Source organism: Myotis yumanensis, unplaced genomic scaffold (assembly GCF_028538775.1).
Source record: "Myotis yumanensis isolate MYYU_CA2020_CCGP unplaced genomic scaffold, mMyoYum1.0.hap1 SCAF_4, whole genome shotgun sequence".
Classification (NCBI taxonomy): domain Eukaryota; kingdom Metazoa; phylum Chordata; class Mammalia; order Chiroptera; family Vespertilionidae; genus Myotis; species Myotis yumanensis.
Window position 1 is genome coordinate 62,295,539 of NW_027223755.1, and position 20,262 is coordinate 62,315,800.

Below are 20,262 nucleotides of genomic sequence, written 5' to 3' on the forward strand. Positions count from 1 at the left end.
CAATCTGCATGAATGCCACACTTGAAATTAGGACATAATTTATCCCTTTCAGGACTGTGAAGTTGATTCCTTTCATTTTAAATTTACACAGTTTCACTGCTTTGATTAATATAGTCAGTTCTTGATTATTCCTTTCTTTCCTTTGTGCTTTAGCAACCTTCTGGTATCACTGATTAAGAATCTTTCTATCAGAAGTACACAGCTAGGAGGACAAAGGGCACTGGCCTTATAAGTACGCCAGGTGACGATAATGGGGACAGAGACCCAGGAAGAGTGGGTGTAAACAACATCTGCTCCCACCGACTGTTCTGCGATATTCAGCCAATTAGTGTGATCAGGAAGTAACAGGCTAATAAACAGTTTTAATACTGGAAAAAAGAGAAAGGAAACAAGATTCTTTCATTCGTTAGAAAAAATGGCTTCAGGCCAAATTACAAAAGAAAATCACTCAGGAAGAAAAGAATCTTTAATTCCTATTAAGAATATATATTTAGAAATTCATTAGTTAAGAAGTACTATACCTAAAAGAAGTTGCATGTCATCTTTCAGAGCTTCATGCAGATTTTAACTCATTGAGGATACCTGACTCCTCACACAGGGGAACATTCCATCTCTCCATCTAACTCATGTACAACCCAAGCTGCTCTGTGCCCAAACCCAGCGTAAGTACACGGTTACGTACACAGAACAAAAGTAAGCACTTTTGATTGTGTTTTGACTACATAGTTTGTAAATATCTAAAATGTAAGTGTGGCAGAAACTTCCTAGTGATTCAGTTGGATTGAGAAAGAAAAATGCTTAAACACAGCCCTCATTTCCCATTTTCACTGAGCAGATTTAAGATGGCCTAGTTGATTCTACGGAGTGAGAGATAGCAACATGCAGAATGTGTCCCTGAGCAGCAGTTTGGGACCCAGGCATCCTGTGCAGGGCACGGCCCTGTGTCCACCTAATAAACTCTTAACTATTGCCGCTAGAGAAAAGATCCAGGTTGAAACAGTACAGCGCCATGTAACACAGGTGGAAAGCATAACTATCTCCCTTATGATGATGAGTCAACTATGGTACAAAGACATGGAGTGAATCATGAATATAAATAGGAGAAAAGATAGCCTAGATTCTGTGTGGTGTGTTTTTTTGTCAGTTGGTCTCAGCACATAGAATTGTTCTTTAATTTTTTTGTAAGTTTAAATATCTCCTTTTGTTTTATCAGCCATCAATGTTTCCCCCTTATTTAGCTCTAAGACTCGTCTTGACTAACATAAAATCTTTACTTTCAGAACTAAAGATAGGCAGTACTGACCTCAAAGTGATCTGCATTTTGACCAGGTTAACATTTGATAATCAACATCTCATACAGCTTCTCCTACTTCCTTTTGTGAAGAAAGAAAAGCCTGAATTATGGATCTCTCTATAGTTACGCAGCCACAGGTTAACTGTACTTAAAAGCACCAAAACACCAATAACTTAGCTGCAGATACACTTATTATGCACTCCTCTGTCTTATAGTCTCCTTTAAAAAAATTATCATCCACTTCTCTTTAATTTTATTTCAAATTGATGTTACACAACTAGAGTTTGGTAGAAACCTGACAAATTAGAAATAAAGAATGTATAAGATCCTCCACTATCCTTCGATTGCTGCTCCTTCAAGACTACCGCTCATGTCCAAGCTGTGACTGTTTCATCAGCAGCCTAAGTGTAGTACAAATCTCATGGAGGCTTTGGGATCACTGACGCATGGCCTCCCTTCTTTGAGAAATGGTGCAAGAGCTCTTAAACGAACCCTTCTATGGGTGCTCCTGGCATGCCCCTAAACAGTAGTTTCTTCTAGGCCTTGTTTCTTCACAGAGTATGTGGCTGCTGGCTGGCACCTATGGCCCAAAGAGATAACTTTTCCTTCTGTTAGACAGGCCTGTGCTTTCTCAGAGGAATCTAACTTAAAAAGTATAACATTTAAGATGACATGAAAAATAGTCCTGACAAATTCTAAGAATAAGAAAATAAAGGCATGGAAGAAAATGGCATCAAGTGCAAATTTTATAGGGATTATTGCACATCGTTCAAAATTTTGCATCTTCAGTTTTATGAATCGTGGGGAGATCACACATTTCCTTAAAATAAATTCTGCCATATTAGAGTTTAAAATGTCAAGAATGGACAAGGTTCTATGGAAATTAGTGGAGACATGAAGATGGGGCGCTTTAGCATCAGAAAGTGACTTGAATCATGTGGTCTCCATGGTAACAGCCTTGGTGCTAACATCAAAGGGCCTTCCCTTACACGCACAATAAATATCCCATGATATTTCTGAGGAGTGCTTGGGCCATGGACTTGTTCTCCTCATGGGGGGGTGGGGGGGCAGTGGGCTCTGTATTCAGGGCTGATCACTAACTTTAGTTAGGGATGCTGGAAGGTGAAATTACAGAACCCCGGGTCTAGCAAAGTACAAAACGCCTTTTATGAAGACGACTGTTTGGGAATAATTTAGAAGAACCTTGTGTATTTTCAATTTATTTTTATTCAGTTACACAGAAAGTTAAAGCATTTTCAGTTGTGATCATTAGTTAATATATAAGGCTGCTATATAATCACACATACACACACTCACACAGGCAGGCAACTCTTCATTACCCAGACAGGTTTTATTTCCGTATGCATTTTGCAATGTGTCTCACCTGCCTTTCACCTGGTTCTAATCAACCTCATACCCCCCTTTCACTCACTCATTAAAGTCATGAGTTTATTTGCTTTGTACATTTCACTGTGAAAAACAAAACATGTTGATCTCCCCATCTTATGCTATATTGTAATAGGAGTAGCTTTATTATGCAAAAAAGTTCACATCCCCAATGTACAAAGTTGTGTTGTAATGGTTCTTCTATAACATGAGGACTATGACTGCCACTTGTTACTAAAAACATCAGTCTCAGGTCCATTCCAACGGGGTCTTGATTGACACAGAATAAAGCTTAATGTAATTTGCTAAAGTTGCGGTTAGAAATGGTCTCTGAGTTCCCTGTTTCTTTATACTTTTTTTTTTTTTTTTTTTTGCCTTTGGAAAATGAACATGGCCTCACAAAGGAAGAAAAGCTCTGGGAGACTTATTCAGCACTTTGTAATAAAATCCATACTCACTGCAGGGAATGTTTCAGTAGATCTGTTCTCAATGACTAAAATTAATCTGTGTACCTTCCTTCTCACATGGCACACAAGTCCCAGAGCCTTACTCTGTTGTGGAAACTGATATTAAGATTAATCAAGAGAAGGAATGATATGGGCAGAAGGCAAATTTGGAGAATTCGTGGGTTTTCTTGGTTCTCAATTCCTTTTTATATTCGCTCCCCTGGATACCTTGCTTTCCATGGGAGCCAGAGCTCACTCATTTATTCATGGTTCCGGGACTCCCCTTTTCCTCACTAAGCTTCCTGACATGCACACTTGCTCACTCATCTCCTCTCGAGAGTAACCCCCAAAGGTTCCCAGTGGATCGAAAATACAAATATAGCAATCCGCTGTGCTTGGGTTTGACAGGTTAACTACAATTGGGAAAATATTGCAATGATTATTTAACAACTATTTACTGACTCTGTGCCAGGTACCGTGTTAAGAAATAGAGATACAAATATTTATGTTACAATGCCAACCCTTAGGTAGTTCCAATCTAGAAGGAAGGTGGAGAGGACTTATTCTCAGTAGAGGTGATGTGGATTTCCAGAGGGTATGCACAGGAGGTGATGGGAGCACAGAGAAGAGGCAGCAGGCTGGGGACCAGAGGTGTCCTTGAGAAGGTCAAGACTGAGCTGAGCACAAGGCCATAGTAAGAACCAACGTGGCTGCAAAGAAGAGGGGGTCCAGGCAGAATATGCAATACATGCAAGAGGCACAGGCATGGGAACTTCCAGTTCAGTTAACTTCCCATTAACCAAGGAAATGGCGATGGGGAGTGGGTACCAATGGTGTAGCAAGGATAGGGGACATAGTTATAGATGATTCAAACAAAGTCAGGTTAAAACAAAGTCAGCCAAAACCTGGAACAATGTGGTAAGTTGAAAGTAATGTAATATGTTTTCCCTAATAACCATTTATTTCTTAAAAGTCACCTGTTTTGAGAATGCTTTCATTTGCATGTGAGAAAGCCTATCTCAGTTACATGGCTTTCTCAGCTAAACTTTTTTTTTTAATTTCAAGTGATTGGGATATATGTATGTGGGAATAGTGGGAGGGAACAAAGGAGAAGAGATGGGTTCTTGGAGTTTGGGGAAGAAAAAAATCAAGAACTTTATAATGGTAACTTGTATTTATTAATTCCTTAAGATAAATGTGACTCCTAAGAGAGTGAAATGCCTTTGTAATACAGAAGGGGGACACAGCAAATGTTCACTATAGAGCTGTTAAATACATTTTTGTTCTCTAATTCTTTAAAAAATTATAATCATTTAAAGTAAAATATATACACAGTTTCTCTTTGTAAAGTCCTAGAAATTAACAGTGATGATGATGCTTGTACAACACTGTGAATGTACTTAATGCTATTGAATTGTACACTTAAACGTAGTTAAAATGGTAAATGTTGTTATGTGTTTATTTTACCAAAAATTAAAATATATATAAAGATATGCATATGTTAGGATTTATAGTACAAAACTTTTCATGTTGAATAAAATGCCATCAACAACAGTATTTAATAAACCATGCTTTCTCTGTGACTACTAACATTCCACTATATAGTTACCAACGATCTACACTAATAAAAGGGTAATATGCTAATTAGACCGGATGTCTTCCAGACATCCCTCAGGACGTCCTTCCAGACAAAGCTGCAGTGGCTGCGAGGGCTCCTGGACTGCGAGAGAGGACAGGCCAGGCTGAGGGATCTTTCCCCTAGGTCCCGGGTGCGTGCAGCTGACCAGAGGGAGGGAAGCCTGGGTCCTGGTTGCCTGCGGCTGGCCATAGGTGGGAAGCCTGGATCCCAGGTGCGGGGTCTGAGGCAGAGGCAGTTAGGGGTGATCAGGTAGGCAGGGGAGCAGTTAGGGGTGATCAGGCTGGCAGGGGAGCAGTTAGGGGTGATCAGGGGTCCCGGGTGCCTGCAGCTGACCCAGGTGAAGCCAGACTGGGTCCCGGGTGCCTGCAGCCAGCCAGAGGGAGGGAAGCCTGGGTCCCAGGTGTGGGGGCAGAGGCGGTCAGGGGTGATCAGCAGGCAGGCGAGCAGTTAGGGGCAATCAGGCAGGCAGACAGATAAACGGTTAGGAGCCCAGACTGTGGGATCGGGCCTAAACCGGCAGTCGGACATCCCCTGAGGGGTCCCAGATTAGAGAGGGTGCAGGCTGGGCTGAAGGACACCCCCCCCCCCCCAAATTTCATGCACTGGGCCTCTAGTTTATTATAAAACACAAAAACTGAGCACAGAATATTTATCTCTGGGAGCATGAAAAATCAATTGTGACACTTCTCTATGACATTGTTTCCTATTGTCTTTAGCGCACTTGAATTGGGATACGCAAATTAACAATGTTATTGTTTGGAAACTCACGCTAGGGTTTATACAACAGACAGTCAAGTGTGGGAAGTAGATTCTTTTCTAGTCCACGAGGTTAATCATCAGATAGTTCAGGACATCTACAAATTCTGTATAAATGCTTATGTGTGTCTTCCTCTGCTGGGACAAAGGAGCCCTAATGTGTTTATCACCTAGGCAAATGTCCAAAGAAAGGAAGTTTGAGGAATGTGAATAAAGTGGAATCATTTTTATGTTAGTAAGAGCTTTTTAAGATTTACTGCAGTCCCAATATAACAAAGACAGGGGAATTCACCACACAGCTGCTGATTTTTTACTTTACTTTGTGTATGGATGACCTGGCATCAAGCACAGGCTCCCACTTTCTTGATCCAAATGGATAATTTTGCCCAAAGAGATCACTTTGTCCTATGCACTTTCATGTGGTGAGCTGGCAGATTTGTTGCTGCCTTATATGATCAAACAACAACAATAAAATTCACAGGGGAGGCAGTGCACAATTAGAGTCATGAATAATTCTCAAGGATAAAAATTATTACTTAGAGAATAAACACCATGAAATTACTGATTATCCCTTTCAAAAAAATTTTTCAAAGTAAAAAATACTTAAATGTAATACAAATATCCTAACTGGATCCTAATGCATGAGTGACAACCCTGAGCCAAGAAGCTGCACCAACTCATATTTTAAATGAAGAATCTTAATAAAAACGATAGTTCCCATTAAATGTTGTCCCATTATCATTAGCACACAGTTAAAACTATATAGAATGGATAGCTTTACCTTCAAGGCTATTTATAGGAAGCTAATAACTGAGACCCCAAAGACTTCAATTTGCATAAAAAGAAGGCAAGGCTACATTCACTCAGGTATACAAATGGCAACCACATAGACAAAAGCTCTAAGAACTCATAATCTCCTCTTTTCTGATTTCGTCAGGGATGGCTGGCTAATTGGAGGAACTCATGAAAGTTCCTTACAATCCAATTAGCACTTCAGTGCAATTAAGTGGTAGAGGCTTCCCTATTCTGCAGAGACTGGCTTTGATCTTGCAGTGAAAAGTGTCCTTCCTTAAAGCTGAGGTTTTGATTTTTTTTCTCAGTAATTAGTGCTAATTGTAAACCCAAGCCTGACCTGCTATAAACAGAATGTTTTACCGCATTTGACACTAGGACCTTAAATCAGTGTTCTCTTTTGTCTATATTGTACTTACTTATTAGAAATCTGGCTATTTTGCTCATTATTTGATGCACAATGGATAAGTACACTCTAAAGTCAGCTGAAACAAATGCCTTGATCTTAAGAGCTTGTGTGGGTATTTTCACTGATGTCTTTCAAGCCCAGTTACCATAAAAGTAGATGATTGAATTTCACTTAAGGAATATACTGTAGTTTTTTCCACACAAAGACTGACTATTCAAAAGCAATTTCTAAAGAGTTTTAGTGACCCTTGTATGTTTGGAAAATAAAAACAAAAGATGAAAATGGTCTTTTCATAGGAGCAGACATAAAGAACTGCATAAATCAACTGCAGCCGTCTGCTGAAAAACACCTATTATAACAGTGTCTGATAAATCAACTCATTGTTTAGATACATTAAAATGAATGAAAACATCAGCCTATTAGTGAGTAGGCCAATGAGATATCTCTACATGGAAATAAGATGCTGCAAAATATAAAATCCTGTAACTTCTTAAAGGTATAGGTAAGATGCTTTATAATTAGCAAACATCCTCTACGCAAATATAGAGCAGCTGGATGTCAGTGAGGACAGTTCTCCCTCAAACATGCATTTAAATGTACCCCATTCCATTACTTTGTCATTGGTTTCTTCACAGAAAAAAATACAAATGAAGCCAAGCCCGGTTCAGGTTATACTATTAGATATTCTGAATTACGACCAATTTAGTGATACTGAAGCAGATATAGTCTAGAGCACAGACATAATTATCAGAGTGGAAAATATGTATCTACATACAAATATACACTGCACATAAAATAGGATGACACCAATTAGCGCTCTTTAGAAATAGCTATGTTGGTGATATAGAAAAAAAAGAGTCTAGAAATAGTATTTTCTATAAAGGAAAATATGATTCAATATGACTAAAACAAACAATAGGCCAGATGGGCTCTTAGAAATCATCCCTTATTTTATGCATTTTAACTCTATCTTAATACTTTAAAAAAACCAAAGTTTTATATGCATGTAGTTTAGGGATCAAACACCCAGGAGTACTTGTCCTATCCCTTCCCCTCTCCTCTCCAGAGGAAACAACTTCCAGCTCTTTCAGCCTCCATGTTTTCAAATCAGCTATGACTCCTCTAGGGAGACAGCTCACAGGGATGAGCCCCGACTACCTGCAGTTTGAAGCTCAACTCAGCCATGTGGGCAGATTAGACCTGCCCCGTGTTTTTGGCATGGTCCTTCACCCTCTTTAGGCCCTGCAGTCTCCAAGTCCTGAGACTTTCTCTTTCAGTCTTCTGGAGCATCATCTAAGGGGAGTAAGTGGTGAGGTCATCTGACCAGTGAGCTGTGGGGGAGGGGAGATTAAGAGGTCTATTGCAATTTGAACATATTTTCCAGCAATCCCTATTTTTAGTATGCTTGCCTTTTATCTATCCTTCAATGTCTGAGACTTCTCTGAGAGGAAATCTGGCTAGCTATTCTTTGATACTCTCAACCTGCAAGCATTTTTGTTTAACCTCCCTTCCCTCTCCTAAATTACTTCTCATTCCTTTAAAAAAAATTATTGTGATAAAATATATATTAAAAATTCGCCCATTTTTAAGTGCACGATTTGTTGGCAACAATTATACTAACATTATACATCACTATTTATTTTCAAAATGTTTTCATTATCCCAATTATTTATCATTCTTCCATTTGCTTTTCAGCTTCACAGGTTGTATTTTGGGGCTAAGATGATCTCCTACTTTAATCACAGTTGTGCTCGTTTTTCCTGTTTTGGGGTCTGATATTTAAGAGGAAGGTGCAGAATTTTTTTTACTCTATCATTGTAATACCTAAAGTCCTATCTTCCTATTTTAAAGATGGGACAACTCTGGCCTGGAAAGATTAAACAACCTGCACTAGATACCAATGTCATTTGCCTAATTGCCCAGGTAGGGCACTTTCTATTAACTATGCTACTTATATCATTATTGGGCAGTTTGTAAGTTTAGGTCATCATTTTCTGGTACAGTTTTAAATTGTGTATATGAAAGAGATTGAGGGTGATGTTTCTGTAGAAATTACTAGAACATTAACTGTTGGATAAATGCTGCTTAATAACTTAGATCTTCCTAAAGTCTTATGGTGACAGCAACCAGGAAACTGACTAATAGAATTAAATCTCTGGAATTTCTTAAATGTACAAGCATGGAAGAACTTGTTGACCAGTGTTGACAAACTATCACCTTCTCCTAGAGCTGGCAGTCTATTTTAGGAACTGTTTAATACAACATTTTCACTATTTTACCTAGCATGCATCTAAAATGAGATGTAAATAATACATTGAACATCTGATAATGTAATATCAAAAGTGATAAACTAATATTTTCTGTACTTGGATGTAGCTATTTTTATGTTACAAGTCATTACTGCATTTATTCCATGTATCACTGTGGCCATCTATTTGAAAAGGAGACAAATAACATAATCTAATCTCAGGTATAATCTGTTTCACTGATGAACTGAAAAGAAAAAGGATAGTGTAATTTAAATAGCATGTTAAGCTTTAAACCTATAGTTAATCTGAGGAAAGGAGGAGAAAAAAGAGTAGGAATAACAAGGACAACAATACTAAAGAAACAGAACAACTATACTGTCAGGTAAGTATCCTCGTCTCCTATGTTTCCATCTTTTATAGATAAAACTAGGGGCCCGGTGCATGAAATTTGTGCACAGTTAGGGTCCCTAGGCCGGTCAGGGCTGATCGGGGCCTGTGGCTGCTGGCCGGGGCCTCCCTTCATTCCATACTGCCCCCTGGTGGTCAGCGCATGTCATAGCGAGTGATAGAACTCCTGGTCTCCTGGTCAAACTCCCATGGGGACACTTTGCATATCAGCCTTTTATATATATAGATAGCTGAGGCTCAGAGAAGCAAAGTAACTTGCCTAGCATCACACAGCCATAAGTGATAGAGCTACCATTTGAACTCAATCCTAGTGCTCTCAACAACTCAGCTATGTGGGCAGATTAGAGTTCCCAATAACTCTAAAACAAAGTTTAGTTATTTGAATAAAGTAAATCTAAGAGTAAGCAGAAAATATTATAGTAGACTCATCATGGTGAGGGCAGGGCAATTTCTTCTCATTTGAAAGGCAATTTAGTCTCTTCTTTTAAAGTAGACACATCTGTTACTCTTGATAAACTATTCATAAATATGGAAAACACTGGACGAGACACACTAAAAACTATGCCCATGAAAATGTAGCTGAAAATTTGTTCTTACTTTTAAGCAAATGTCTAGTTAAAAAAAAAAACATCAAGCCACAACAAAATTATTTTAACACAAAAATTATTTTACACACCAACAATTTGATTAAGAATCTATAAATAAATTAAAAATGGCCACTGAACAAGCATTCAAAAGTAAAGTCACAGTAAGTGCACTATGTACCTTCTCCACTGAAAGCCTTTGGACCCTCCCTTGGAGTTTAGTCACTCTTACTTTAGGTACAATTCTAACAAGCTAGATTTATTTTTCTCATATTCTAGAGCACATCAAAAGCAAGAAACAGAAAGAAGTGAGATAGTGCTAAAAGTAAGAACATCAAAACACCAAAACATAAAGAAATAAGCATGAAGAACTTAAAAACGAAATAACTGGAGAAAGATGGTAGCTGAGGTCAGAGGCTGTCCAACCACAGCCTGAGGACTGCATCCAACCTCCGCCTGTTCAGTAATAAAGTTCTCCGGGAAGTCGCTGTGCTCACTGACTAGACACGCTCGTGGCTGCTTTGGCAGGGCACTGGCAAGCGGAGTAGCAGCCGCAGAGACTAGCCTCCAAACCTGAAATATTTACTATTTGGCCCTTTACAGAAAATGCTTGCCAACCTCATGGTCTAGTTCATTAAAAGTATGGATAAATAGCTTTCCATACCTCACTGGCCCTGGTGGGCTCGGCACATTTGAGTTACCCAGAAATTGTTGGCTTATGTTTAGTGTACTTTGGTATATGCACACTGTTTAATAAAGCATTGAAAGATGTGAGGCATTTTAGAAAGGTTTCTAGGAAAAATGCTTAATTATTTTACTGACACAGCCCAAACATTTCAGTTAACCAGAAAACTGTTTGGAGAGAATGCCCAAATAAATGACATATTTCTAAAGGAAAACCTAGTATTTCAAAAAATAAAACTATTCAGAGGTTGAAATCTTAAAATATTCCCTGGCACCTGGCTGGTGTGGCTCGGTGGTTGAATATTGACCCATGAACCAAGAGATTATGGTTCCCAGTCAGGACACATGCCCGGGCTGCGGCTAAGTCCCCAGTGGGGATCATGCAGGAGGCAGCTGATTGATGATTCTCATCATTGATGGTTTTATCTCTCCCTCTCCCTTCCTCTCAGAAATCAATAAAACCATATTTTAAAAAAATATTCACTGGCAAAAGCTGGTGGACAATATGCAATAATTTCAGGTGGCCTTGCTAAAATATCATCCCCCGCCCCCATAAGATGAAAGTTTGTGCTTTAAGTCCCTTCAGGTGATCCCTGTCTCATGCCTATAGAAGCCTCCTGTTCCCTAATAAACTGAGCATGTTGGAAACACTGATATCAGACAAGTGAATGGGCATTTTTTGAAGAACTGTTGCTGTAATTTAAACTACTCCTTGATCTTCCCCCAAAGCATGTCAGAGAACCTAATTTTCATAAAACTTTCTAACCCAACTTGAACAGTCTAATGTGGACAGTGGGGAATAAATGGGTTTGATCAATGAAGAATTTATGTGATATGTTAGTAAGCTATCCAGGCTAAGTCTTACAATTCTGTATTTTGAACACTAATGCCATGCTACATAACTTTAAGACGGTGCATTTCAGAAAAACCTCCCTAGGGCATATTTGCATATTGGAAATCTAATTAACCCGGGCATATCTTGAGGCTTTCAACAGAGAACATACAGTAACAATTTTTGTCAGCTGAATGCTTGCTTAAGGCTAAGTAAGGATTTTATCACCTGGTGCAAGTTAACACTCAGCTCCCAATTTTTAGAGTGGGGCTGGGCTGTCTAATCGGAGAGACAAAACCTTTTCCTCTCTCTGGGCCTTAGGTTCAAGGCTTCGGCAGAACAAGGAGACTCCGACCACTTCAGGAATACACCATGACATGCCTGTGAAGACCCTGCTACAAATCCAAAAACTGTCTCTGCTCCTCCAGCCTTCGATAATGCAACTAAGAGCAGCCTCCCTTGCAAGAACACTTGGATTAGGTGGAAAAAATAATCCACCGCATTGCTTAGAGAGTAAAACATCCTTTTTATAGTTTTTGTGGGCAAACATTTCAAAAGGAGACAGGGGTTCAATGAGGGGCAATGCCTGACTTGCTCCCAGCTGCTACCTCCTCTGTGCTGAACCTGAATTTCCCCCAGTGGGGTTTCCCTCTTCGCCTAGGCCGGAATCTCAGCCCACTGCCAAGGAGGGAGCAGAAGGAAAAGACCAGTTCTTGGACTACTGGCTCCCCACTACAAGGCAACACTAATTTCTATAGGCTCTGCTCTCTGTGTGCCTGGTAATGGAGGTTGCTTGTGGTAAAAGCCCCACACTTCCATGATTTTTCCTTTGTAGTTTTGCCCATTTTTCTTGAGTGAAAAACACCTGCTGTCCTTGTTACTGTCTCTCCCCAGGGATTGCTGGCAGGAATGAGGCTCAGACTGCAAAACACTATTTCACCGGCTTTGCCAAGTTTCCTGAGGATGCCCCCGTTAGAGAAGCCGATAGGAAAATGTTGCTCGGGAAGAAATGGGAGTGGCGTATGTCTGTAATTAGTTAAGGAGAAAACTGGATTTATGAGGAATCCTGATATGTCCAATGGAATCTAAATACATTATGCTGGAAATTTCAGGAAGTAAATAAAAAAAACTATTAACTTAATTTGTAACCATACACCGTCAGTTCTTGTTTTGAAATTGCAAGCTTGTTCCAACAGGATATATTAGGGAACAATTTGCGCATAATACAAATTTCATGTTTGTTTATGCCGAGTTCTTGGTGAGCTACACCAGGTGAGCAGAGGAAACTGTACCCAGCTGAACTATGGAGGAGTTTACTAAAGACACGCAAGCACCCACCTCAAACTTCTCCTTGCACTTCCTGTGTTACGACGCAGTTATGAGCTGCATTCATGCCCTTCTGTGGTCACAACTTCCCACTGGATTCCAGATCACCTCCCTCCACCACTTCACCCTCCGACTCTGAGTCCCACAAGTAAATCAAATCTTTTCAGGGTCTCTTGCGTAGACACATACTTATTATAGTGTCTCCGAACTACTGTAGCATTAGCCTGTATTCCTTGGCTATTGGACATGTGTAAAATTGTGCTACCATTTGTTATTAGGTTCTTACTTTTTTAAAGTTTTGTGTGTCCCTGATGAAGTGTTTGAGTGCTTGCACCTAACCCCATTTCCCTGGAACCTACAGTTTTCTGTGCAGCACAATGAATTTAGAAAACATGTATGTCACCTTACAACAGAACCAATTGCAAATCAGATTTCATTGTCTTACTAAAGATCAAAGAAAGGGCAGAGGATAGAATCAATAACATGTTAGTTGATAAAAACGAGACAAATATTTTTATAGATCTTGCTCGGTAGAAACAATCAGTTCATATGATAGTTCTCTTGGCATTTTAGAGAACTGGGCTCCCTTCCTACCACACCCTCAATTCAGCTCAGATGTCAATTCCTCCAGCAAACCCTTCCCAAACTCCAGAAACGACCACAACCTGTGTAAGATGTACCTAGTAGGCCCCACGTGTTTCAAGGCTGCCTAGTCATACCTTTGTCTCAGGCTTTATCATAACACATTGCAATTCTGCTTGCTTTCTTGACTGTGAGTTCTTTAGAGGCGTCTTTGCACATGTATTTTAATTCTGAGTGTGCGGCGCAGTGTCTAGCACAGGGAAGATGCCCAGCAAATGTTTGCGAAGGAAGAATAAAGGAATGTCCAGTTATTTGTATCACTCACAGACTTGAGCATAGCACTTTGCACAGAGAGGGCAATCAATAGACACTTGTTGAATGAAAGAAATCAGAAAATAAGAAGTATACTTATTTACAGATAGGAAAATAGTAAGCAAAGGCATCTCTTTAAATTGTCAAATAAAGACTTAAGATAAATAATGTAAATTTATCCTTCTAGAAGGATCACAAAGGAAGAGGACTGTGATATTTTGTAACCGTGATATTCTGTTAAATTCCTCAGGGGGTTGTCTGGCTCAGTCCTACCATAAAGCAGGCCAACTTTAAAGCCTTCTAACCAGGTGGGTGTTCGTTCCACTTTAAACACCTTCAAAGATTCTACCATCTCTTGGTAGCCTTAGCAATGCTAAATGATATTTTATAATCAAATCATCCCTTCCCATGGAAAGGCAAGCTCTCCCTTGCTACTTTAAAGTAATTTTCTTTTGTTCTTCCTTCTGGGGGAATGGAGAACTGGTCAGCACTCTTCATCTAAGTCTCTGTATACGATGAGATGGTCATTAAGTCATCTCTTAGCTTTCTATTTTCCTGGCTAAGCAACCAAACTCCTTTAATCTTTCCCCACATGACCTATTTTACATCCCATTAAGCATTTCTGTTGTTCTTCTACAGACCTTTTCCAATTTTCACACTTCCTCTTAAAATGTGAAAAGTCAACAAAATAGTTTAATAAAAGCGTATGCAACGCCAAACATAACAAAGGATTATTTCCTAACTCCCCAAATCCCAGCATCATGTGTGTTTTACAGCATGCTTTACCAGAAGCCAACAAACTCTTACCACCTCTCCCTGCCTGCCAGGCCTCATGCGCTCTCTGCAAGCCTGGTGACTGCACCCGTGCTCTCTGTGAATAGTTGTTCCAAGGTGCCTTGAGCACATGCAGTGCCCTCTGCCTGCTCTCACCAGCTGATTGAACTAGGGCTTTGGGGTGTGAAGCATAGTCCAGCTGTTCCTCATTTTAACAGTGTAGTTCTGGCCACAAATGAGCTAAAGGGGCCTTCTGCAGAGCAAAGCTGGTCTTTGTGGTCTTGTTTTAGGGTGGGCACCACTCTGCTGACTCACCTTGAGCTCACAGTCCTTTTCTTCTTTTATTTGTGCTTAGATAATCTTCCTCCCTCTGCTGACAGTATAGTTTGCTTTTCTCTCTCAGGGTATGACCTTGACTTTGTTCCGTATTTTTGAAATGTGATTTATATAATTTATTAAGATCATTTTGAATTCTGGTTCAAGCTTTCCAAGTGTCTGTAACCCCGTTAGCGTAGTGTAATCTCCAAACTTAATCAGTATGCCTTTTATTCTGTCGCCCAGGAAAGAATGAAAATGCAAAACGAACTCTAATGTGGGCACCAGACTGAATCCTGAAGATCCCGAAGGCCCCTGTGGCTTGTGATAAGGATTTTAGAGGGTAAAACATGCACACGTTCCTAATGGTGATGAAATCTACAGAGACAAAATCATCTTAGTTTTTGACAAAGGGTCGCAACTTATGAGGTGGAGTTACAGGTGATAGTAAATTGATAATGACTCCATTCGTAGCTTTCCTTTACCCTATGTGGGTTATTACCTCATAAAAGGAAATTATACCACTCTGGGTAGATGTGCTAGCCACCAAACAGAAAGATAAAATTATAACTAAGATTTTTAATGGTGATCTTTACTATACTTTATTGTCACTGTGGAACTTAAAAATAAAGCAATACCTAATTATTTAACTACTTAAAATGTAAAATCTAAGAAGCTACAGGAAGTGACCTTAGCAATGGAGGTGGCTGTGACAGTGGTCCTGCCATGAGAGAAAGTTGCTGAATGACTTAACAAAACACAGAGGCAAAAACTAGTGAAAAGTAAGATTAAAATTAAATACATTCAGCTAAAAAAAAAGTCCCTTTCCTTCTAAACTACAAACTAGATATCCTATTTGTACAGTTAAACAAAGAAGAGTAAAGAAATTGTCTTAATAGTTGTAAAGACTTTTTTTACTGGTACTTTTTAACTCAGTAAGTTAATTTCCACTCAAAAATATTTGATCCTAGGGCAATTTCTATCAGACAACATTTCTGTCACTGATGCGACAATCTCCAAAAGATATAAACAACACACCTAGAGTTAATTGACAACAATGTCCTTAAACAACACTGTTCGGTAAATCAAAAATATTTGACTACCTGGCCAGTGTGTCTCAGTGGTTGAGCATCGAACTAGGAACCAGGAGGTCTGGGTTCAATTTCCGGTCAGGGCACATGCCTGGGTTACTGGCTAGATCTCTAGTGGCAGGGGGGAGGGGAATGCGTGCAGGAGGCAGCAGATCAATGATTTTCTTTCATCATTGATGTTTCTATCTCTTTTCCTCTCTCTTCCTCTCTGAAATAAAAAATATATTTAAATAAATATATTTATTGACTGAAGATTCGATTGTTATACAATCTTTGATTACTTCCTATTTTTTTTTAGTTCCAGTTTTAGTTATTTCAGTAATCTTAGACTACTTGGTTGTGTTGTGCAACTCTTTGTTAGATCTTTACAAAACTGCACAGAAATGACTCAAGGGAGAATTACAAAAATTTGCTCACTAGATTCAGATTTATGGAATGTTTGATAAAGGGGTATTTGCTGATAACAGAAAAATGAAATAGATCAAATGAAGAAAAAAATCTGAGCTGCGTTGTTCAGCAAAGAGTTAGTGAACTAACCTTGGAATTATATTCTATAAACATACAATTCTCCCCCATTTAGTGTCTGCTGTCATTATACTCTGTCTGCATATAATGTTAATGCATCATTTATTTATATCAAAGCCTGCCCTACACAAGCATCCTAAAAATATAGTAAGATTACAGCCTTTGTTCTGGAGTAAAAGGACTTGCAAAAGTACTCAATCTTAAAATATGCTGTTTTATAAAATAAATTCTCAGGTATTCAGTGTCCAATCATTGAGCTATGGATGCCTATAAATATGCTCAAATACTTATCCTCTTCCTTCCTTTCCTTCCTGTAATGGCTTTGACTGCTCTTTTGCACACTGAGGACAAGACAGGCTGGGTGACGCAAATCCATCAATTTATAGCCCTGCCACTTCCCTATGGTAATCTTATTTTTCATTAAGGGTTTTGAAATATGTTTAATTAATAGGATTAACTCCAAGGTCAAATAAACAGATCACATAAAGAAATAATAACATAATATATCATTTCATTTCTAACATAGCATCAGTGTATATAATGTATTCTTGCTAAATACTACCTATTATTTGTTTTTTTTTATTTTACATAATGTTCAAGCATGAAGAGGTAGATGAAACTTTTTAAAATTAATACATATTATTTAATTTGTTTGGGCCCAATCTATCCCATCAAAGAGTACTTGAAAAATGTGACACTGCCAGAGATTTTGATACTTTTGTTTTTAATCCTAATCTGAGGATATGTTTACTGATTTGAGAGAGAGAAACATTGAAGTGAGAGAGAAACATGATTAGGTGCCTCCCTTATGTGCCCCAACCCAGCAACCTAGGTATGTGTCCTGACTAGGAATAAAACCCGCAACCTTTTGGTGTTCAGGACGATGCTCCAGCTAACAGCCACCTGGCCAGGGCTAAATATTTTCTTATTATAGTGTTTTTCATTGTAATGGCATCAGGATTCATGAAGTTTGACTTATGAATTGAAACGGAAAGAATGAACTTAGTTTTCTTCAATACTAGAAAAAGAATTCTAGAAATTGAAATAAAAGGATGTATGGAATCTGAATCCATCTAGCTGTAAACTTAGTTCATTTTTATTAAATGATAATTGGAGTTTTTGAAATAACAAGTTTATAAATATTATGTAAAAAAAAAAAAATATTATACCAAATATTCCATTTAAAAGGTTCAACGAGGAGTTTTGCTCTTACTATATTTTTCTGATTTTCCTCGCTTAGATAAATCTGATTATTTAGAAAAAAAACTTAAAGATGGTTGACCTAATATAGGTAACAAAGTTTTCAGGGGATATGGTTAATATGCCAACATGAAGATAATTATACCAATACTGGGAATGCTGTAAAAATGGTTGTATAAGATCAAAATGAATATGAATGTTAGTTTACACCAACCTTTGTTTTGTAATATATTTAACAAATGTGGATATGATAGCAGGAAATTTAACAAAAGGTTAGAAGGGTTATGTTTGTATGTTTGAATGCTGGTGGTGGTGATTTTTTCCCTTTACAATTTCTATATCTTTCAAATATTTGTCTATAAAGGGATATCATTTTTATAGACAGAGAAAAAGGTATTAATGTAAAAAACTTTACAAGCCAAATACAATTCTGAGAAGAATGGAATTCTGCTCGCATTCTCCAAGGGGTCATAAATGTTCTATATGACGCACGATGATGCCTGCCAAGGCTGATACACAGCCACTTGGAAGAATCACGACTTCATTTTAAAACTCTATCTTATCTCCACTGGTTACACATATAAAGAACATTTTAAGTATTAAGGAATCAGAAGAATCTAGGATACTCTTTCTGCAATTTTTCTTCTCACTGCTGGATTCCCCTCAAACCAAATTACTGAAGTTGATATAAGAATGATTGAAATAAAGGGAAAAAGATATTTGAATTGTGCCTGCTTATTTGAAGCAAATACAGAATACTACAATAAAGAGTAATTGGGTAAAATTGTTAATTTTATACAGTACTAGCCACCAGACAAAAATGAATTTAAACAGACCCTACCCTCTCAGGGCTCATCGTGTATAAACTCAAAGACTAGGTGGAGGTGACATTGGTGGCAAGGACCTGTGGCAGGAGGGGTGAGCCATGATTTCCTGTGGTTCTACAGCTTGGCTTTCAGTTTGACTATTCGGAGATGCCTGTTCCAGACAACAGGGAAGAAAAAATTATGGGAAATTAGATGTATACAGAAAAAGGGACAGAGTTCATTAAAAAAAAAACCGCTTTAATGACATTTTTCTCTTTTTGAGACAATTCATGTTATGGCAAGCAATTAGAGAGAAAAAAGGAGAGTAAAAAAAAGATCATGGAACAGATTTCAATATGAATAAGTAGTGTTTAAACTGAGGTCTCGAGCTATAAGATCTAGAAATAAAACACAATTGATTCTAGTCTCGCAGAGGGAAATTTTAAGTATTAGAATACACTAGGAGAATGAGAGACATTTAAATCCACATGCCCCTTCTCTCCCTTCCTCTTTCCAAGCTCATTATCATTGGGAATTGACTAGAAAAGAGGTCTAGACATCTCAAGGGTGTTTGCTATTTAAGTACCAAATTAAAATTAAAAAATGCTCATCCCTTGCCACAATTATAGAATAAAAAGTACATAGTTGGGTATACACAGGAAGGGGCTAAGCCTTATTCATGTATTATTATACTAAATTATTCATTGAAGACAATTCTTTCTAAGCAGGTTTACAAAGAATCATAATATACTGTTTGGTAAAAATGGGGTTTACTAAACTGTGCATATCACAACATGTTTTAAAAATGAAAAGCAAATGATAATTTCTGAGTGATTTATTTATGGGTTATTTATTTTCTTTGTAATTATCTGTATTTTCCAAATGATAAAAAAATACACACATACAACTTAGTAAGTGCCCACCATCATGTTAGGAACTTTAAGTTGATTAATGTTAAATTTCAAAGATCCTACAAGTGGGTATCATTACCTGTAGCTTACAGAGAAAAAAATTGAGGCTCAGTTTAGTTAGTCCTACTTAAGTTCGACCATAGATAATTACGTGTCAGAGGTCAGATTTTTTTCCCCAAAGAAATAATACTAATGAACAAAGCTGAACTGCTCATTATTGTTGCGTGAGGGGCATTCATGGGCATTGGCAATTCTTTATAGCATTGCCTGAGAGTCTTCACCTGATCTCCATGGATATTCCATGGACTGGCTCCTGGAAAACATGATTAACAAACTCTACATGGACACAAAGGTGTGCATTTCTCTGGGCAGGAGGTTCATAACATTGATCAGAAAATGATTAAAGTGGTGTTCAAGGGAGAAAACTAGCATAGTTTGTTCTTTTAATAAACTTAAGTAAAATTCCTTGTATGGCTGGTTTCATTAAAGACAGCACTGTGATTCAAGGAGGAGCTGGGAGATTGGGAGGGACTGGGTGGGGGTGCGGGGAGAATCAGAAAGCAGCTGCAGCCAGACTAATCCAGGCCAGGAAAGCTGGCGGGGAAGCTGTGCTTGAGAAGGCAAGAGTAGTGGAAAGCCATGATTCTCAAACTTTAGCATGATTAGAATCACCGGGAGGCCTGTTAAAGCACATTGCGGAGCCCCATCCCCAGGGTTTCTGACTCAATGGGGCTGTGGTGGGGGTCGCTCAAAATCTGTGTTTCTAACAAGTTTCCAGGTACTGGTGATGCTGCTGGATAGGCAACCACACATAAGGGTTGAGGCTCAGGCTTGGGGCCCAATAGGGCTCAAATCCTTGGTCTACTACTTACTGGATGTGAAATCACTGACAAGTTACTTAACTTCTGTCTACCTTAGTTTTCTAATCTGTAAAATGGGGA

General features: G+C 38.5%; 1 protein-coding gene across 1 annotated transcript in view; it reads right to left on the reverse strand.

Moving 5' to 3' along the window:
* The window catches only part of FBXL17 (F-box and leucine rich repeat protein 17), a 456,197-nt gene that overhangs the window by 92,307 nt on the left and 343,628 nt on the right, over positions 1 to 20,262 (reverse strand). The window lies entirely within an intron of this gene.